Source organism: Haemaphysalis longicornis, unplaced genomic scaffold, assembly GCF_048455015.1.
Source record: "Haemaphysalis longicornis isolate Haplotype H1 unplaced genomic scaffold, Haemaphysalis longicornis Haplotype H1 scaffold_3, whole genome shotgun sequence".
NCBI classification, from domain to species: Eukaryota; Metazoa; Arthropoda; class Arachnida; order Ixodida; family Ixodidae; genus Haemaphysalis; species Haemaphysalis longicornis.
The window spans coordinates 105,996,604-106,018,930 of record NW_027526335.1 but is presented as its reverse complement, the minus strand read 5'-3'; the positions used below and the strand labels follow the sequence as shown (position 1 = coordinate 106,018,930).

The 22,327-nt window shown below is 52.5% G+C and overlaps 1 long non-coding RNA gene across 2 annotated transcripts in view; it reads left to right on the top strand.

Annotated features, from left to right (window-relative positions):
- Positions 1-22,327, top strand: part of LOC144173372 (uncharacterized) — a 109,287-nt gene that overhangs the window by 49,168 nt on the left and 37,792 nt on the right. Inside the window, exons 1-2 of one of the 2 annotated variants that reach the window (XR_013323238.1) lie at positions 13,124-13,609; positions 19,737-19,832. This is a non-coding gene — a long non-coding RNA (uncharacterized LOC144173372). Of the gene's footprint in view, positions 1-13,123; positions 13,610-19,736; positions 19,833-22,327 lie in introns of those variants that run through there. The other variant, XR_013323237.1, reaches the window with a different exon arrangement.

Below are 22,327 nucleotides of genomic sequence, written 5' to 3'. Positions count from 1 at the left end.
TGGGCGCCCGTCATTTTCCGGTGCTCGATTTGCCTGAGGGTCCGTCTCTTCACTAAGACAGGCAATCACATCCCGACAACACAAGTTCACCTGCTGAGCGTCGAGTAGCTTTTCCCGACTGAATGCAACCTCGAGCAGATGTCCTCTACCAAAGAGATGCACGTGCGCTGAGCTTCCGAAACTTGGGTTTTCCCGCGTTCCGCGCTCTTCCCACGCCGAGAAGGGTCACTGACTTTCAGCGTCCTCCTCGGCCTCTCTTGCAAGTCGGATGTCGGCCACCGGCGCCCGTGACAGCGCGCCGGCAACCGCGTTCGTGGCGCCTTTCCGGTAGCGAACTCCTAATTCTAAGTGTTCAATCTCATGGCCCATCACGCAAGCCTCCTGCTGGGTCCACAGAAACAAGAAAGCCATGTAAGGGTAATGTGATCGGTCTCGAGTGTGAATTACATCTCGAACATTCGAAGTGCATAGATTGTGGCCAGACACTCCTCGGTGACCGAGTAGTTTCGCTTTGCCGGTGTCAGCGCACGGCTCACGAAAGCCATGGGTCGCAGTTGTTCTCCATTCACCTGGAGGAGCACTGCCCCTACGCCGAGGCCACTAGCATCTGTTTGGATCACGAACGGCCTGTTTTGATCCGGCAGTTTCAGCGATGCAGTGTCTGCAACGGCTTTCGCCAGTTGGCGTAGGTTTCCTTCCTGCTCCTCTCATCATTCTCAAGGGGTAGATTTTTTCAACAACTTGGTCAAGGGTGCTTGTAGGCGCACGCAAGCGGGGATACACTGGTGGATGTAGGGAATCATCCCTAGGAAGCACCGAACTCAAGCGACATCCTCCGGTGTAGGAAACTTCAATATCGCCCGAAGTTTTTCGGGATCGGGGGACACCTGTCAGCGGTCGATCCGATAGCCGAGCAGGCTCACCTGAGCGCTGCATATTAGCGCTTTGGCAGGATTGAGGGTTATGCCAGCCACCCTGAGTCCTCCCAGGACGTCTTTCAAGTGGCCGAGGTGCTCCTCGAAGGTGCGGGAGTTAGCGACGATGTCCTCCGGATAGGCGAGGGCATGCTGCGACTTTGCCTCCCCGAGCACTCGGTCGTTGAAGCGTTGGAATGTGCTGCGACTTCCGCAGAAACCAAAGGGCATACGTACGAACTCGTATAGTTCCCGATGGCAAGTGAACGCTGCCTTGCATTCGTCGCTGGGACGCATCTCGACCTGAAGGTACCCCTTGCTGGCGTCGAAAATGGAGAAGCATTTTGCGCAACCGAGATTCGCGACGATTTCGTCAACGCTCGGGAAGGGGTACGCATCCTTTTTCGTGACAGCATTCAGCCGCCGATAGTCAACGCATAAACGCCAGCTACCGTTTTTCTTTCAAACGAGCACTACTGGGAATCTCCGAGAGCTCGTCCAGCGGCGGATAATGCCTGCTTTCAGCAGTTCCTCCAGCACCTCCTCAGTTCCTTGCCTGTTGGCGAGACTGACGGGCCGGGGATTGCATTTGCATAGTTGAGCATCGCCGGTGTCTATGCAGTGCTGCAACATCCTGGTGCAACCTGCTTACTCAGTGAATATCTCGCCGAAGTCACCTAACAACGAAGACGCCATCACGCCGTGCTGCTGTCAGCTCACTAGCACCTGCTAGAAGCGCGCGTAATTCCTCGCCCTGATATCGGGGTGGAAAGCGTGCAGCGCTGGAGAAGTGAGCCGTTGCAGGAGCAACAACCGAGCTCGAAAGTTGCTGCGCGCGCTGGCTACCGGCTGTGCATGAAGCTTTAGCTTCCCTCGGCGCGGGGTACATTTCGGCGGTGCGCCCACACAGCAACCTCACTGCGGGCGGCGGCTCGGAAAACGGCTTTAGCATCGTAAATGGGCTTTCCCGATAGCCTCCGTTGCCGATGTCCACGACGCGGTCACGCAGCACCGCAGTCAGCCCACTAGCACCTGGTAGGAGCGTGCATAGGTGGTCGCTCCGATTTCGAGCTATAGAGCTGGCGGCGCGGGAAAAATCAGCCGCGGCAGCACCAACAACCGAGCTCGGAGATTGCTGCGAGCGCCGGCTACCGGCTGCCCCTGAAGCTTCTGCTTCCCTCGGCGTGGAGGACGTTTCGGGGGCGCGCCCATACAGCGTCCTCGCTGCAGGTGGCGGCTCGGCAAACGGCTTTGGCGGCCTCCGTTACCGACGTTCAAGACCCGTCGAACCTCGGACATAAAGACTCTCTCCAAAATGACTGGGACCGTCAGACCGGGCAAGTGGACGAAACATATTCGCCGTAGACGCTGACTCCAACTCACGACGAGGCATACGTCACTGCCTGACGTAGCTTCACCACAGTGTCACAAACCCCTCCCCTGGATAATTGCGTCCGCTAGCAGAAACCCAATGAAGAAGGGTGCGAGGCAACAGTTATTTATATTTTAGCATGGTGGCCGGCCCGTCAGTTTTCACGTGTGCCGAGATTGCTGGGGTGAATGGAATCACAACCGAGATGCTCGACTACGTTTTTAACTATATAGGTTTACTGCACGAACAAACATTACAAGGCAACGCCCGACACAAGAAAAAGAAGGAACCTTCACACCGATATCGGCCTTGTGCGCGCAGGCACTAAGCTGCCGTCCACTAAGCGCACGCGCGCGCTGGGAGGCTAGCGCATGGCGCTAACAGAACAAAAGAAAACAGGGGGGCCACTACGGCGACACTCGATTCGCCGTGGCCTACGTCTTAACCTTCGACCTGGAAAACATAACTCAGACAGCTGTACGCGACACGCGAAACACTCTAGAGGCAAACACTTGTTTAAACTTCGACAATGCAAGTACAGCAATAATACTAACAAGTACGCAATACGCAAAACACCCTAGGGGACAAACATTGTTAACCCCCGACAACAGCACTTACTATAAAAAATCTAGCAGTTCTGCAAGCTGTACACGACACGTGAAATGCCCTCAAACATAGTTACCCTCGACAACGCCAATTACTACACAAAACACACAAAAAACTAACTCTCAGCTCGTTCGCTACAAGTGACGCTAGAAAAAACCCGGAGGAGGCGGATATCCGATGCAACAAACAATTAGGAAGGGAAGGCGTGGCAAAAGAAAGTCTCTACGAGGCAAGGAGAACCCGTCGGTTCACTGGCGGAAAGTCACGGCGAGATGGAGCCGGCATCACCAGGCAGCCGCTTACGTGTTTCGGGGCTCCGCGGTGCGGAAGCTGGTCGGCCATGGGACTCGCGACGACGGGCGAACTCGAGCGCTAAGCCGAGGCGTTGGTCGATCCGTCGCAAGCCTACCGAGGTACTTCCGCTAAAGCGCGTCACCTCCGGAGCCTTCCCCGCGTAGCACGTTCAAGAATCTCCAGCCGACTGCCCCAAGCGACCGCGTGCGCTCCCTTAAATAAACTTCCACCGGGCCCAGATCTGTCGTGCCCTGACGTCTTCCCATTGTTCCTCTTTTGCCCCCTCCCGGGCACCTCGGCAACTCGCCACGATCGCACGCACGCATCCGAGCTAGCGATCGTGACGTCACCCCCTGCACCTGCACGCTGGAATGCCGCAGCTCGCTTTGTCCTCGTAGCATGCAGGGCGAAACAAAGGGCGTGAGCACCAATCCCAGCGGACCCCCGGATTCCTAAGCGCGCCGCAAAATGGCCGACCCCCGTCCGGGAGGCCGTCATGTCGGCCGCCCGATTATAAAAAATGGAGGGCCTGGCCTGCAGTTTGTGACACACAGGCAAGCTGGAGCGGTAACTTCCGCGCTCGTAGCCGAACGGCTTTGCGCTCGAGAGGGGAAGCGACCTCGTCCCCTATCATTAAAGTGCTTGCCCGGTGTCCAGCAGTACCTAAAACTCCACCCCGCAACTGCGAGGTCGAGAAAGGGCGCAGGCGCGCTGGTCGGAACTCCGACTCTGAATGCGGCGGGTGGGGTGTTGTTCGCCTCTCGGGCGCGTTGATCAGGCGCCGGCGAATCCACCGGGGGCCCGCTGCGTTTCCCTGCCCGCCTGGGCAGACTTGGCACGAAGATCGCGTTTCTTGAGGATATTGAACGCCTATATCAAGACCTGGTAACTTTGAAGACTACCCTAGAACCATGGACTTGCCCCTCAAAGCAGTGCCAAGCTCAAAAAGTTTGTTTTGTTGCTTGGAGGACATTGGTGACACTTTGAAATTGTAAATTCTGGCCGCCGTGGCTCTTGCTTTACTTGACGACAGCCGGAATCGAATTTAGACCGATTCCCGCCCAGCCATTAGGGCCTTTGCATCAGGTTCCGTTTCGGCCGGGGTAGCTCGCATCCTAGGAAATCAGGTCATTTCCTCACACACCACCACTTGGTTTTCCACTCAGCTAGGGTCGCACTTGTCCTGTTTAACTAACCTCAACGTAGTCACCCACACCCGCGCGCGCGAAATACTCCACCGCGCCGGGTCGGATAGAGGCGGTTCCTCGGGGATTGGTTGGGAGGTCTTCGGATATACTTTATTTACGTTCAACGAGATTATTCAGCACTATAAGCTGGGCAGGCGAACGTTTCCTCTTCCGGACGAGAAACTCTCCAGGCCGGAGGCAGCCACGCTCCGAATGCTGCAGACCAGGTCTTATCCTAGTCTATCCACTCTCAGCTTCTACACGGACACTTCTGAACCTGACTGCCCGGATTGTGGCGAACGTAGCAATTTGGATCACATGCTCTGGCGGTGCATGTGATCCACATGCACTTCGGGGCATTCACGCATAACCAAGGAGGAGTGGCGCTCCGACTTGGAGAGCCCCGATCTACTACACCACCTAAGGGCCGTCCAGAGGGCCCACGACACGGCTGTAAAGCTCGGCCTCCCGGTCCTCACGTGCGAGCGGCCCGCCGCGCTGCCGCCCTGAACGGCAGCGGTGCTCCTCAGGACATTCAATAAAGTTCATTGTCTGTCTGTCTGTCTGTCTGTCTGTCTGTCTGTCTGTCTGTCTGTCTGTCTGTCTGTCTGTGACCGAAGCTACAAAATAATCCGTCAAGCTCGCCATGCCACGCCAGTGTTTTCTTTTTCTGCTCACCTCTTTCTAGGGCCTATTTTCCCTACATCCCCGACCCCTAGCATAGAAGCACGTAGGCGATTGGAAACGCCGGCAATACTCCCGGCTTTGTCAAAAGAAGGCCTTCTCTTTCTCTCTCTTTGCATTGTGTGACCAACTTGGCCGCACTTGAAACAGCGAACAGAATTCCGTGCTGCTTGGCGCACCGTTCGAGGCTGCTCATGCGCTCCACGGCCAGCTGGCCGAATCCGGTTCTCCGGGGGCGAGTTGTGAGCATGTGCAGGCAAATGCGGCAGCACCGATCCAGTCTAGGGAAGCCCAGTTGTGCGCCCCGTCGCCGACCGGTTAACCGACCGGTTTGTTGTGTGCTCTGCTCGCGGGGCTGGCAGGACTTCCGGCCGTATCACCTCCGCGTAGCGCAACCCATACGAGTACAGGTCAAGCGCTCGGTCACTGAGATCGAGCGTTTCTCTATGGCTGCGTATCAACGTAGAGCCGCCCTCGGCTCGTCTGCTGCCCGTAATGGCACGCCAAGCACAGCTTGGTTCCAGTGTTTGGTTGCCGATACACGCATGCAGCTGCAATTGCTGCTGCACACGGCGTGCTTTGGCCGTAAGCTCCTTGAGATAACTGCACCTGCAGTGCCTCAAGTACAAGGCAAACGTGGGGTGGCATTTCCTGACGACCCGATCGACCCGCTCTCAGTTCGGGGCATGTGGGTCGGCGTACTCGTAAAGCTCCTGCAGCGCACGGACATACCCGACCGTGCGATTCGTCCAGGGCTTTGGTGCGCATTTTCAACTCTGCGCATCCACGGGAGGTAGTCGATGGGTAGGAATTCTTCCCTGAAAATCCTTCGGAAGTCGTCCATCGGGCGCGCCGTATGGCTATCGTTCGATACCGCAGGGAGGCATGGTCGACTAGGGTGACAGGCCAAAGTCTGCGCAGCCCCTTGCTCTCGCTGATGTTGGTCGCCTGCTCGTACCGTCTCAGAGCCAGCAGGAAAGCGTTAGCGTTAATTTGGTAGCTGAAACCGCTATACTTCGGCATTGGCAGGTGCAGCCTGGGAGCATGTGAGCGCGTCGCCTGCAGCACTTGCTCCATGGCGCTTACGAGAGTGTTCGCGATGGAAGCTGCATCTACAGACATTCCTTCGCTTACGGACGCCTGCGTGCCCACTCGCACGAGAAGCGCGCCTTATAGGGCTTCAGCATCCGCATATACCGAGCGCATGCAGCTTGAACGCACAGCGCCACCTGACGTAGAGCGCTCGCGGAATCTGGAACTTCCCGAAATTCTCTTTCCAGCGCAAGCCACAGTAGCGGTTGCGTAGGGGCCGTGGAGAAGGGGGACCCGAGCCGCACCTGCGTCTGCGGAGGACGCTGTTGATGCAGAGCATCGCGGGACCTCCCGCGCATGATCACAAAGGCAGGCCAAGAGCATCAAATCCGCCAACTCATAATCCTGTGCCACGTTCCTCGGAGCTAGCGAACCTTGGATTTAGTTGAAGACGAGTCCCACGTTCGGGCGCCAAAAATGTGGGGACCAGGTTCTTAGGGTGACCTATAGCTCGACACTCTTGGCTCAGCCGCAAGGCTAGCGCCACTGAACACCACCACGGACCGCCAATTGGCGTAGCAGCAGCGAGCAGCGAGCAACACACAAGACACAAAAATCGCCAACACTGACGTTTATTGCACTGCAATAAGGACGTAGGGCGCGTCGCTCTACCACCGCCAAGACCATGGTGGTCAGGGCAGGAGAAACAGGCGCGAGGGCAGACAAAGGAAGGCCGAAAAATTAGCAGTGGCTAAGCATGCTTACTGCTGCTAAAACGATTTCCGATCCAATCCAATCTAATTCAATTCAAAACAGTCCAGTCGCGGCGGCGGCGGCCGCTCAGGCGCGCCAGCTGTTCGCCGTTTCGCTCTCCTTCGGTTCGGATAGACCACACTGGCAAACGCCCTGCTATATTGCTGCGATGCACGAGCCATCGGTTCCACACCCCGCCACCACTCACATGATCATCAAGTGTACAATGCGACCACGTGCAGAACGGAGGCTGGCAAAGACGCTGGACGCGTGGGTGCAGTTCCAGAGGTGCACGCCGGTGTTGCTGCGAGCACGAGCGCTGGTTTCCACACCCGGCCACCTCTCACATGGTCATAAAGTGGACTGGGCCGCCACTTGCGCAGCACGTGGCGCAGCACGGCTCTCCAGGAGCCACGCAAATCTGACTAATCTCGGCCAGGGTAGCTCACGCTACAAAAGGAGCAACACGTCCCTGCGGCCGCTCCCGATGATGGCCAGTATCCAGAGAGAGCCTTCCACCGTCAACCGCACCAGACCCGCCCGCGCGGAACTCCTGGCAAACCAGTCAGGTGAGGGGCTCGGCTGCGCCCCCGCTCTCACGGGATTGGATTGAATAAACTTTATTTAAGCCGGCAGAACGACGTTTTTACGCGCCGCGACGCGGGCCTCGGCGTCGTCCTGGTGGCTACTCATCCGAGACGTGAGCTCACCGTTGCCGACTCGCCAGTCTCATGCCTTGGGAGCACCCGCAGGACCTGCTGGATGGCCCAGTGTTGATTTTCGTAGGTGTAGCTCTTTGCGGCTTCTGCAAGCCATGGCGGGATGGTTGTTGACGTCGCTTCCATTGGGCTTGTGACACAGTTCCATAAGATGTGCTTCTGGTCTGCTGTCTCCCCGCAGCAGAGCTGGCAATTGTCAGTGGGGTATGCCTCCGGATAGATTTGGTGCATCAGAGCCTGGGTGGGTAGGGACCCCGTTTGAAGCTGCCTTAGTAGTACTGCCTCCGCCCGGCTCAACCCCGATTCCGCAGGTGGGAAGGTCCTGCGAGCCAGGCGGTAGGCTTTGGTGATTTCGCCATAGTGTGTCATTCGGTCCTTAGCACCGAACCACGTTGGACGGTCAGTTGTGGGGGCGCGGTTGGTGAGTGCTCGCGCCTCCGCTTGTGCCGTCTCGTTGTGGTTTGCATTCTTACACGACAGAAGTGGATCCCGGCGGGAAAGAGAGACCTCCCCCTCTCGCCTCCGCGGCGGGCCGAGAGAGGTAGCGAAGTTGGCAGACCTCCGTAATTCCTACAAGCCTTCCCAAGTACGATGGGAGGAGAGGGGGCAAAACAACCCGGAGGTTTTCGTGATGTCGCTAAGTTGTCGGGCACAAGCAGCCGTTCAGCATCAAATAAATTGGATAGCTGCTAACACCTCTTTGTTGAATGTGTTTGCGAGTGAAATTAAAATGTAAGAAGTCAAGGTGGCAGGGTCCAATGCTGAAATTTGAAAAGAAGTTGCGTAGGCATGTTTGGCTATGACACACGTAATTGACGTCCTAAAAGAATTCAGGGCAGATGTGGTGTGTTTTTATGAAGAAATATCTGGGTACAAAGTTAGATACCAAGGACCTTCCGCTTATTGAAGAGGAGGACCTATAGGCGAAAGTGTGCAAGCCAGTGCCGCCTGTTTTCGCAGCACAGTTCTTCACGAAGAGAATGACATCGGGCACAATGTGCCGTCTACAAACATATGTCAAGTGTTGTTGGGAAGCTGCGGTCACGATTGGCGCTCGTCGATGTGCACGTATCATCCGGAAAGAAAAACCTGAACTCCAATGCTAGGTGTCAAGAAAAAACACCCAGTATCTATTTAACAGTATCTTCGTGTAGAAAACAAGATCGTCCAGGGCAGGACAGATGCAATCAGCAGTGCTAAAGTGGAAATTCGTTTCAGTGTAATAACGGTAATTTCGTGGTGCGAAATAGAGAATATTCGCGTGTCTTGCGAGTTCGAAGTGAAGTAGACTTGGCAGGCATCGTCCAAGTTCTAAGGATAACTATTTACGTTCATCGAAAGAAGACTTTGTTTTCACAATTTATCGGTTGAGTAGATCATTTAAACGAAGACACTTTAAGTATGGCACCTGTACAGCTTTCTATCACGTTAACACGGATCCTCTGAATACATTTAAATAGTTTGATCACGCTCACATCTCGTCTTAAAACAGGTTTTATATAGTGGTTCCCAGCGAGACTTTGTGAAAAATGAATCAGACTGTTTCACTGCTACATACAAAAGGTCGTCAACCTCGCGCAACTCGATCTCACGGGGAGGAGGCGTTGCGGTTTTTGTAAGAGATGACCTTCGGCTTTCGTGTTTTATCTACTGCTTCTGTTAGTGCGAGTGAGTTTGAAGCACTCAGTATTAAACTGGACTACGTTGCAATAACAGGTGTCGTATACATTGGGCCCCTAACTGGGTTGTTGAATCCGCACTAAGAAAACTTGAAACATCCCTTTACTTGTTATCGCGTGGACATAAATGTTGAATTGCAATTGTTTGGTATTTTAATACTGAACCCCACTTGAATGCCTTAAAACTACTATTACCTTTTTGTGTCCTTTAATTTGCGTAGCTTAATAACTGAGCATACCCAGATTACTCCGAGAACTATTACGCAAATTGGCCATGTTCGTTCTAATTATAATAGTGTTTGTGTTGGTGTTATTTCTGAGTCAAAAACTAATAATTTTCCTATTTTAACAGTCCAGCTGCTTGAAGCAGACATGAAACATCTTCTTGTGCACTGCTCCGCTTTTGATATTCGTAGACTGTACCATACTGTTTCTCAAATTCAGATATAGAAGCATTGCGTAGGGACATCCTTGAGCACCCTTAACACCTGGTGACTTTAGTTCAGTTTTGCGTTGCCAGTGGCCTGGCATGCGTCATTCAGTGGGCGTCTACCTCCCTCCCTATTCCCCCGCTTCCCCCCCCCAGAAACCTTCGGTCCTCCCCTTCCTAATAAAAAATTCATCATCATCATCTTTAGGTTTTGCCGTGCAGAGCTACCAAAAAATACCAAGAAAAAATACCAAGTGCACGGAAGCATGCGCATCTTGAGGAGGACCTGCGCGTGGGCTTGCGCCACGTGAGGAGCTCGGTATAATAATACCAAGAAAAACTGTGGTTGGTTCCTGTGTCATAGGAATCGGTAGCACACGGGAGTTAAATGTGCAGTGAAAGCCTTAGGTAAATAAGCATGATTTTCAGGCCGGCGCTTGTCTTGTGGGTGTGCTTGGAGAGCGACGTCCTTCTGGCGGGTCGCTTCGGAAAAGGTGTGCTGGTGCCGTTTCCGGGACGGATATGACGCCAGTGAAATCTTGGTGTACCCCGGCATAAAACACGTTCGTGTTACAATATAAAACCCGGAAATTAGCAAGCCCATATACGACGTATTTTTAGTACTATAGGGTGCTTCCCACAAGACGACCCTGTGTGCAGGGGTGCACCCTCCACAGGCTGCTTGCTTTGTTGCACTGGCGTTACTTCCGCGTCGGATATGACGTCATGGAAATATTTGTGTATCCCGGCATAAAACACTTTCGAGTTAGAATCACCGAGCAGGCGCACGTGAGCCTGCGATCTGTGCGGACCGCCCAGTGTCGCCCAGGTCGACCTTCGGGCCTACTCGGCCAGCCTTCGGGGCGTGAGCTCTCGCGCGCTGTTCTGCTCGCCAGTTCAGGCATGTTCGCGCCTTAAGTAGGGAGCACAGAAGCTGAGATCGCGAAGCCGGTTGCTTAGGGTTCCAGCGTGTGCTTACGCGGTCTACTTTGGGAGAGGTGTGACAGGCTGCGGACAAAACGATCCGGGCGTGCCAGTCATGAAGAGCTTTCAGCGGCAAGTTAGGAAATACATGTCAGGTGTTACAGCGGAGTCTCCGACGAAGGGAGAACGACCTTCAGCTCTCGAGTTCTCCAGCCTTGTGCCACTAGTGGAAGCGGACACAATTTTTTATTGCCCTTGATAACCAGTTCAGGATAATTGTGAAGTCAGTTTGTAATACGTGGAACACTTTGTTGATTACTTTCTACCCTTTTTCTTGTTAGACAAAGCATTTCATTCTTTCTTTTCATTATAAACTGCTACAGAATACTAACATTTGCGGGTTCATTACAATCTTTCAACCCGCAGCACAAAAACACTGCATATTCAGAAAGAAAAAATAGGCTCCAAGGTACGCTGTGAAGGTGGTTGGATATGCGACGTCACTTTAAATCACACACGTGGCTGTACAAAGAGTGAAACCAAAGATTCTGCCAGCCGCTACCGGAAATTCACTGGGCGGCGTCCCGAAAGCAGTAGCAGCATCGGCGACGGCCGGGCTAGAGCGGCAGACGACGCCGCTGTAGCCCAGCCGTGAGGCCGGAGAAAGAAAACGTACAGAAGCTCCAAGGGTGAGAGCGCGGAACATAGCCATCCTGATGTGCTAGCTTGGGGCTACACTATCGCGCGACACAAGCGCAGACACGTAAACCATTCGGCATGTGAGCGTAGTGATTCCCATTTATACCGATTTAAACTGGTTAGTTTAGTAAGTTTGAGAATTGCGAGAAAGCTGAGGGAACTTTTATAATCGCTACTTAGCAGAAACAGTTGCTGCTTTCGCCTTTTGTAAGGCCTCTTAAAACACAGTCGAATTGGCAATCACCAACTTAGAAAACGGAGTACCATTAGTGGCAAGCTCTGCGCAAAAGTATCGTTTCTCTGGCGACCAGATGTCTGCATGTAGTGTGCACATTTTGTTTTCCCCTTGCAAAACATCCTTAACGTATGTGTGCCGAGCTACAACTTAATTCTATCGGGTGTGGGTTACCCTGGAGGGCCTGCCGAACAAGTTAATCAAGCCGTACGAAAGCGCCGCACAATGAACGCCAAGCTGCACCAAAACAGACCCAAACAACAGTCGCTAAAGCAGACGACAAAGCCGTGCCGCGGACGCCGCCTGCGGCGAGCACGCACTTCCGCCCGTAGAACTCTGGGTAAATTCGCCGAGCTATCTATAATGAACTGCGTGGGTGAAAACCTCCGCCCTCCCTCTCCCTCCCCCGCCAGCGCATCCCCACGCGTTGCGAGTTTGTTGTCCCGCAAGTCACGAAAGAACCGTTGGCTAGTAGAGCTAGAAAGGTTTGCTTTAATATTCAGAAAAGCTTGCAAGACTTGAATGACGAAGCTTCTGTAGAAGATCATTGCCGGGCACGTAGTTAAGTTTCAGTATCATTGTTTATTTGCACAGTTGCGGTGGTACACGTCGCCATATGCATTGAAGAAGTCGTCGTCTACACCGCGGCGAGTGGTGGATAGTATATGATGAACAGCCTTGTAGACATTTACTAGTTCCTCATCTACTCCGGGCAGCAGTGGCGGGATCTGCACAGCGTCACGGGAAGGACTGGCACACTCGTTGCCACCTCTCCAATTATCCTTAAGTTCTAGAGAATGCGGTGGCCGCGGTGACCTTTCCCAAGCACGCCGTCTTTTCGCCTTCAGCGTTAGCACTGGAGGTTATTCTTTACATACGCGCTGGTGCTTGAAGACAGCGCTGGTGTTTGCGTTTTTTCTCGTTTTTTGCTAGAGCCACTGTGCGAGCCTCTGTGGTCATAGCGATGCTCGCGCTCACGAGCGCTGGCTATTTTCTCGGTTTTTTGCCCGTTTTTTACTGGGCCCTGGCGTACCACATGGTTCAGTTTTGAGGAATATTCTATTCTCCTTGCGTACAAAGAAATTTACACCAATTTTGAAATATTCGCAGGTATTAATGTACGCCGATTGCACAGCTCCTATCTTTCCAGGCGCAACTATCGATGAAATAAACATAAAATCACTCTCCTCGAAGTGGACTAACGGGGTACAACAAACTCTTATTTTCGATTAAATCAAATACACAGTTTGTCATTATTGGTACACACATGAACGCGCAAATTGTATATCTATTTTCATAAACAATAAACAACTTCACTATGTATCTTCCCATGATTGTTTAGGTGTCAATTCCAATCAGATATGTAATTGAAGTTTGAAATCCGACAAGTGTGTTCAAAGGTTGAATAGGGGTGTCACATCTTACTAAAAGTCTGAGAACGTGTTCATTTGGGAATACTACGCATATTGTACCTTGCTTTTCTTCGGGGATGTCACGTAACCAAAGACGACGCAGTTGTCTTAGAGGAAAACAAGCTTATTAGAGCGAACTTTGTGCTCCCCTAACAACTCAAAGAATACAGGCGGCGAAGCAGCACTCGACAAAGTGACGTGCGAAGGCGAGCGCGACGATTCTAATGGCGGGGCATCTGCTCTGCGGGAATTTATCACTCGGCGCGAGGGTTTTTCGAATCGTCGAATTGTATCCAGAACACTGCAGATCAACGAACATTATTCTAGGCTGTTCACGTTAGTTTGGAACGCTCTCCCTATCAGAAGAGATAACACATGTGGCACAGAAAGAACGGAACACGCGCTTCCCTTGGCACACACACAACACCGATAACAGCGGCGCCGGGCGGCGAAAGCAAAACACAAATAAACAAGCCAATGCATGGTTCGCGGCATTACCCCCCTCTAAAAGTGTATCGACCCGATGCTAACATAGGCGACAGTCCGATCAAATAAAAAATAAAAGTCCGTCATCGTGCGTAGACATGCGTTAAGCGAACCCCGTGGACCACTTCGGGCCGCGTGCATCGTCCTGATGTTCCTGAATCCCCATCTGGGATCATCTCGTAGGTAAGGTGGCCAACACGTTATAGAATCCGGTAGGGTCCGAAGTACCATCGTAGAAGATTCTCACTCAGTCCACGTCGTCGGATGGGAGACCAGACCCACACACGATCCCCTGGGCGGTACTCGGCGTCTCGACGTCGGAAGTTGTAGCGTCTCGCATCCACCAGATGCTGTTCCGTTGTTAGAACTCGAGCGCGCTGGAGGGCCTCCTCCGCACGCTGAAAGTATCCTTGCACGTCGGCGTTGAGGTCGACGTCTTCCACGTGGGGAAGCATGTCATCCAGCATCGTAGTCGGCCGTCTACCGTAGACAAGCTCGAACGATGTCATCTGCGTAGTTTACTGGATAGCCGTGTTGTACGCAAACGTAACATACGGTAGGACTTCGTCCCAAGTCCTACTTTCAACGTCGACGTACATAGACAGCATATCCGCGATTGTCTTGTTCAGCCGTTCCGTTAGTCTGTTCGTTTGGGGGTGGTACGCTGTCGTTCTCCGGTGATCCGTGTTGCTGTAGCGCAACATTCCTTGCATGAGCTCCGCAGCAAAGACCGTTTCGCGGTGCTTGATTAGGACTTCAGGGGCTCCATGTCGCAGCACAACTTGGCTTATGAAAAACTTCGCCCCTTCTTCTGCATTCCCCCCGGAAGAGCGGCGGTCTTTGCGTAGCGCGTCATGAAGTCTGTCGCTACGGCAATCCACTTTTTCTGTGATCGTGACGTAGGCAATGAGCCTAAAAGGTCCATTTCAATCAGTTGGAATGGCCTCGACGGGACGGCGATCGTTTGCAGAAGTCCGGCGGGTCTTGTTGGCGGTGTTTTCCGTCGCTGCAGTCACGGCAACTCCGAACGTAGTGGGAGACGTCAGATGTAAGGCGGGGCCAGAAGTACTTCGCCTTGATTTTTGCAATAGCGCGAGCTGTGCCGAAATGTTCGGAAGACGGGTCGTCGTGGCATGCTTCCAAAATTTTGTAACGAAGGTCTGCGGGGATGATAAGTAGATAATTCGTTCTTGTTCCGGGGCTGAAATTCTTCTTCACGAGAATGGAGTTTTTATGCTGAATGCTGGTATTCCCCTTGAACGCCCTAGGCACGGCGACGCTGCGTCCTTCGAGGGAGTCGATCATGACGCGCAAGTCAGGGTCGGCACGCTGCTGGGCGGCTAGGTCACTCTCTGTCACGACTCCGAAGAATGCGCTGTCTTCATCGGAGTCCTGTGGTGGTGGGTCGACGGGGTCGCGCGACAGGTAGTCGGCGACGGAGCGTTTCCTGCCGGATTTGTAGATGAACGTAACGTCGAACTCTTCCAGGCGCAAGCTCCACCGCCCAAGACGGCCAGAGGGGTCCATCAAATTGGCGAGCCAACACAGCGCATGGTTATCTGTCACAAACTTGAACGGTCTTCTATACACGTATGGGCGAAATTTAGAAATGGGCCATATAATCGCGAGGCACGCTTTCTCAGAGGCTAAGTAGTTTTTTTCTTCCTTGAACAGACCACGACTGGCATAGGCGACTACTTTTTCGCAACCGCTTTGCTTTTGAACAAGGACAGCACCCAAGCCAATATCCCTGGCGTCTGTGTGCATTTCCGTTTCGGCGGTTTCGTAGAAATGCGCGAGCACGGGCGGGCTTTGCAGGCATTGTTGCAGCTCGCAGAAGGCTTTCTCTTGGGCGTTTTCCCAGCTGAAAGGGGTGCTATCTTTCGTCAACCACGGGAGTGGCTCTGCAAAGCGTGCAAAGTTTGCGACGAAGCGCCGGTAGTATGCGCACAGTCCGAGAAATCTGCGCATTCTCTTCTTATCTTTGTCTTGGGAAGTTCGCTATGGCTGGAGTTGGGAAGTTCGCTATGGCCATGTCGTCAACGCCGCGGGAGCTGGACTCCCGCGGCGTTGACGACATGGCCCAAAAACTTGAGTTCCTCGTAGAGTTCCTCGTACTCGAAACGGCACTTTTCAGGCTTCAGCGTTAACCCCGACGTACGAATGGCCTCGAGTACAGCCTGAAACCTTGCAAGGTGTTCGTCGAAAGTCCGGGAGAATACCACAACGTCCTCGAGGTATACGAGGCAGGTGTGCCACTTGAGGCCAGCTAGCACAGTGTCCATGACTCTTTGAAACGTTGCAGGCGCCGTGCACAGCGCAAACGTCATCACCTTGAACTCGTATAAGCCATCCACGGTTATGAATGCAGTCTTCTCTCGATCTCTCTCGTCCACTTCAATTAGCCATTAGCCTGTCTTCAGATCCATTGATGAGAAGTACTTCGCGTGGTAGAGGTGGTCGACGGCGTCGTCGATTCGTGGCAGGGGGTCCTTTTGGTGATCTTGTTCAATCATCGGTAGTCAACGCACAACCTCAGCGTGCCGTCTTTCTTCTTCACGAGTACGACCGGCGCAGCCCACGGACTTTTCGATGGCTGTATAATGTCGTCGCTGAGCATGTCGTCGACTTGAGTCCGGATGGCTTCGCGCTCGTGTGAAGAGACGTGATACGGCGACCGTCGGGTAGGTCGGGCTCCATCCTCAGTTATTATCCGGTGCTTCGCCAGAGGTGTCGGGCGTAACTTTGAGTTTGACGAAAAAGTACTCGCTCTAGCGACGCAGCAAATCCAATACCTTGTTCCTCTCTTCTTGCGGTAGCGCCGGATTCACGTCGAAGGGATGCGGGAGCTTAAAGGTATCTTCGGGTGCGCGTTCACAGTCGGCGACTGCAATCACGTCACTTGCTTCTTGCGTTTCTTCGAGTAATGCAATTGCCGCGCCCTTGTTTAAATGCTGTTACTCCTCGGTGAAATTAGTAACCAAAATGTGGGATTGGTGTTCCTTGAAGCGCGCAATGCTTCTTGCGACCGACACACCACGGTCGAGAAGCACCCTTTGATCAGTGTCTACGATAGCGTCGACGTCAGGAGCAGCATCTTCACAGTAGACGGTGATCATCAAGCTTGCACGGGGTGGCATGGTGACATGATCATCGGCAATCCTTACAGCTCCACGGTGTTCGGGGTTCGGTTCCGGCGTCATGGAGTGATCGGAAGAAATAGTTATAGACTTGGTCTGCAGATCAATTATTGCGCCGTTGTCCGTCAAAAAGACCATTCCGAGAATTATATCGCGGGGGCAGTTAGGCAAAACGACGAACGCCGCAGGGTACGTGGCGCCGTCTATGGTGACGCGCGTCACGAGATGGCCTCCTGCTGTGCGTATGTGCGGACCGTCCCATCTGGTCATAACTTTCTTCAGCTGAGACGCAAATGGTCCGCGCATTACTGAGTAGTCGGCTCCCGTGTCTATGAGGGCGACTACATGAAAGCCGTCGATGGACACCTTGACGTCGGACGCCGCCTTCCTCGAGTTCCGGGTGCTCGGGGCGTCGCATCTCGGCTTGTGCGTGTTGACGGTCGGGCACTGTGTGTCGTCGTTGTCGTCGTCTTTTCAGTGGTAGTCTCGGTCATGTCGGGTACCCGTCGCGCCGTGTAACTGTCGTCGTGTTTAGGTGTCTCGTTAGGGTTAGGTAGGGTCGTCGGGATGAGGGCACGTCGTGAATCACTGTCTTCGACGCGTCCTTGCGTCGTTGGAGGGTTTCCGGTTTTTCACCGTAGAGCAACTTGACTTCCTGAAGCTGCTGCTTTTTGTTTCCCCTACTTGGGCTTGGGGAACTCCTACGCGTAAAGTCTGCATTGCTCCGACGGCTTGGCGATCGGTATGGGTAGGGTGACGGCGAACAGTTGAAGCGCGCTGGATTTCGTTTGGCGTTGGACAGGTAATCTTCTATTTCAGTGGGGTGCTGGCCGGGCCGGGGGCGTGGTCCGTCGACGGAGAACCCTCGCAAACCGAGCTTCTTGTAGGGGCAGCGACTGTAGATGTGGTCGGCCTCTCCGCAGTCGTAGCACAGCGGCCGATTATCTGGCGTTCGCCACACATCGGTCTTCCTTGGGGCGGGGGTTTGTACCGCAGGTGGTCGGGCGGGCGACAGGGGACGACGGTATGGAGCCTCGGGACGATAGAAGGCAGGCGGGTGAGGTCGACGGATGGCAGCCGCGTAGGCCATGGCTTGCGGCTCGCGGGGTTCTTCTTGCGTCATTGAATTTCCCAGCGCTAGCTGCACTTCTTCCTTAATCACGTCAGTAAGGGAAGCGGCTTGGGGTTGCGGCGGCGTTAGGAGAAGTTTCCGCAGCTGCTCTCTAGCTATTGCGCGAATATTCTCGCGTAGGCTGTCGGCCGGAATCCGCGTGCTGTCGAAATAGTTCGCATTGGCCATTCTAAGAAAATTGCTATCATACTGCTTAGCACGCATTTCGAGGACCTTCTCAATTGTTCCTGGCTTCGGTCACAAATTCGGGAACGGTTTGGGCTGGATTGCGGAAAAGTCCAGCAAACAGTTCCTCCTTCACAACACCCATCAAGAAGTGTAACTTCTTATCTTCCGCCATGAAAGGGTCAGCACGCCTGAAAAGCCTCTTCATCTCCTCGACCAACACAACAATGTTTTCTTTAGGTTGTTGTGTGCACGTCAGCAGCAATAAATACTTCGGCCCGCTCTTTCCGCACAACCGTGGTGAACGTCGTTAAAAATTGTGTTCCGAAATCGTTCCTAGACTCTAGGGAACTCTCATAGTTTTCGAACCAGATCCGTGCTGAGTTTTCAAGGTAGAAGAACACTTGCCTCAGTGTCTCCACGTCGTCCTATCGATTAAATTGCCAGACCGGTTCGACCTGCTCTAACCAGTCTTCGGGATCCTCCGCAGGCGACCCATGGAATGATGGGGGCTCCATGGGTTGCTGAAGAACGAGGGCAGGATTGGAAGCGCTTGTCAGGGTGCCTGCGTTGATCATGGTGGTTTTCACGACGTCTTCTTTCTTGACTTTATCCGGAAGGAGTCCAAACTCTGGCTGAAGACCTTGCTGTCGGCGGCTGACACGAGTGGGGCTTGCTTGTCGGCTTGACGAGGGCTTAGTGTTCATGTAGCCTGCACCTTCACCAGATGTCACGAAGCCAAAGACGACGCAGTTGTCTTCAAGGAAAACAAGTTTATTGGAGCGAACTTGTGCTCCCCTAACAACTCACAGAATACGGCGAAGCAGCACTCAACAAAGTGACGTGCAAAGGCGAGCGCGACGATTCGAATGCCGGGGCATCTGCTCTGCGGGAATTTGTCACTCGGCGCGAGGGTTTCTCGAATCTTCGAACTGTATCCAGAACACTGCAGATCAACGAACATTATTCTAGGCTGTTCACGTTAGTTCGGAACGCTTCCCGAACTAACGTGACTAGCGATGACTAATAAGCAATTTATTTTCCTGTTTGTAATTGGGCCTACGGAAAAGAATATATTCCAATTAAAATGCTCCATATGTGGAATAGTATAGCAAAACACCTTGAGAAATACAACCAATATTTGTCTACGTTTAAAATACGTTTACTGAGTCTGTTTATATATCAATTGCATTTTTACTGGTATATTATTATTACATTGATTGTGCCATAATGTGCTATGATATATTCGTTGCGTTATGATATGGTCACTTACCTGCTATTTTTCTGACCATTGTGCCTCTTTCTATCGCTAAAATATAGCGTATTTTGCATTGCTCCCGCTACTCGGCAACTGGCTATGGGTCCAAAAATAATCTTGCATAATTGTGTAAATAATAGTAGCCTAGTAAACAGAAATCTATAAAAAAAACGGGATAATCCCTTCATTAAAACTGTTAGAAATGTAAACTAAAATTCTCTACCTCCCGTCTGCTGGCGCCATCGTGGTAATAAGACACCCATGCATCTTTTTACCCATCCCCATGACTAATTAAGTTCAACGGGCCGTGCCGACACCTGTGCTGTGGGGCGCATCGTAGTGGACGGCTTGGAGTTAATTTTGACCGAGGCCAGAACAGTACGCGCGTCCTTCGGCATAGCAGCACGACTCTTTAGCCACTCAGATTTTCTCACGCTATTTCCTGCGCATTGTTCACTGTCGCTTCATCTAAGAGCCCAAAGCTGTCTTAGCAGTATAACTATTCTGATGCATTTCAACGGTACCAATAATAAGATTGTCGACAACCGCTTTGAAGAGAGTGCCGTGACTCTATTTCGTTTCTGTTCATGCTAACTTTTATTTTCTGTTTTTTAGGGCAGCAAAAGCCTACTGGAAAAGGTCTGTTTGGGCTTAAAAATAAACATGCTGATTATGATCCTGTGGGTCGCGGCGGTATACATCATCCCAGGGGTAAGTACACCTTTGGAACTGTTACTACGCTTGTACGCAACGGAAACCACATTCTTCTGGCCTCTTTTAAGTGAAGTAGTCAAAAATCGATGTGCAATAGCTTCTGTAGAAAACTCGCTGAAGCGTGGCACATGACTTACACTTGGTTCTTTTAATTGGGAGCAACCCCTACATGTCCTTTCAAGATGCGTAGACTATGCCTCCATGTTGTTCGTCGCTACCCTCGCCCCCTTCTTTATTATCAATATTCTTACGTCAATTATCAGTCTCTGAAACAAGGAATTGAGGTCCCAGTGTAGCCTCCCCTTAAGACTTTAGCCATGGCCATGAGGAAATGGTGCTCTCTTAATAGATGAAATCGGGTCTTCAGCGAGATTGGAACCTTGCTATAAATATGTGTAAGATACACAAGTGCAAAACATTAACAATTAAAGCCGTCCCACTCAATGTGACAGCTGTCGGAAGTGCAGAGCACTGATTCTCCATAATGTGTGTTGGCGCCGTTATCCGCTCACTGCTGCCACCCATCACGCTCTTCATCGCCCTGTCACTGCTCACCCGATTAATGGCACGACGTTTCGTCTAATGCAATTCAAATTTCTCGCCTCCGCAGTGATCGTGTGTCCCCCGCCTGAAACTGCACCAGAGGGAGTTCCGTTGTTTTTATTCTTGCTTTCTTTCGTATGCTGGATTTCTTTTGAGTCATTTCCAACGCGTACTTTTTCGCGCAGCTGCTGCCTTTCTGTGTGATTTCGAACGCGCCATTTTTTTCTTGCGCGGCTGCTGCCTTTCTGCGTAATTCCGAATGCGCCATTTTTTTTTTTTTTTTTGCACTGCCGCTTGTTTCGTTTACTATCGTAAAAACCAAGCCAATGAGCGTTCCTAACTAAATAAACGCGACCGCTGCCTGTCATATACGCAGATTTTGCCTAAAATGTGCCAGCAGTTTTTTTGCACTAAACATTGGTGAGAAGGATCACAGCGCCAGTGGTTCACGGGCTTCGAACGGTTATCACTGTTTAAACCGTGTGGTTTTCAAAGCCTCAGCGTTATTCTCTGACGATGGTACAGCAGGCTCTACTTGGGTCCGTTATCTGGCTGCGCCGCATGATTCCGACAGTCGCTTGACATCTGCCGTTAGCGAGCTTCGACAAACAGAGCGAGCCTCTAAAGTGCTCTGCAATTAAAAAAATGGAGGACGCTGCAGCTTCGCCTTCAATCGTAGAACACCATAGCGTTATCATACTTTGCGACGAAGTAGACTCTGTTGTGTCGCCCCCACTTATATACGACAGCGCATCCATCACACCCGAAGCAGGAGCGAGCAGGCACTACGGCGTATACATTACGACCCCTTCAGGGTCCGCTGCAGCGCGCACCGGGCGGCAGAGGTTAAGTTTGGCAACATGAGGTTCCCCTCGTCAATTTTGCACAAAAACAGACCCCTTCAAAATACTTTAACGCGGAGGACGTAGTCAACCCTCTGAGCACTGCTTTGGAACATGCACAGATTGTAAGTTACGGTTTCCTGTGTGACCTCAAGCAACGAGCTATCCGCGGTGCATTCCTGATAACAACATTTTTGTCGCCGACGCGAAGTGTAGCAAGCCATGTCTGGCACCGGCTGCCTGCCGCAGCGATGCGCCGCCACCTTCTCGCACCCCAACTGCTTGTTCGAGACTTACTGTCCCGGGAATTCCGGTGGGCGCCGAGAGTGGCGCTACAAGATTTCTCCTCCCGGTAAACGCCACCGACACTGCTTTTATGGCACCACGGGGCCCTCCACGCTCCGCGTTAAAATAAACGTTACCCACCTACGGACTGCCACGGAAGGGAGGGTGACTCGCGCTGACCAGAAAGGGATGACTGGGGCGTAACTGCACGGCTAACGAGAAAAGCACGTTACCAAGGAGAAGACGGTGAATGCACGTGACGTGGCGGTGGGGGTGCAATTACAGGGTAAAGCAGGTAGCAGAAGAAAAGAGAATGAGATCGACGGCTACTGGCAGCCCAGACACTTTAGCGACGAAAAAGCGCTTCATGTGGACGCTGTGGTGCCAAGCAGCAAAATGATATTTGCTCGTGCAGCGCGCTTAAATGCCGCCGCAGACAGGTTGGCGCTGAGTCGGCTTGTCCGTGTGCGCATGGACTTTATTTTCTGGAACATATAGACGCGATCGCGCTTTTTTAGGGGCGAAGCACCTTAGGGGCTTCGGCTGTCGGCGTATCGTGTCGTCGTCTGATGTAATCGTCGTCACATGTCGTCGTCATCGCATATAGTCACGGTTCTAAAACACCGGGGCACTCGTTTTTCAAAACCTCGTGCTGTAACGGGAAGGGTAGTAAGATACCACCACTGGAACACTCGTTTTTCATTTCCTTGGGCTAGAACGTTTCATATCCATTGGCAAAAACGCGTACTAAAAGAACACACCGGGACACTCGTTTTCGAACGGCTCGCGCTACAACGCTTCGTGCTTCAAAGACACGAGGCT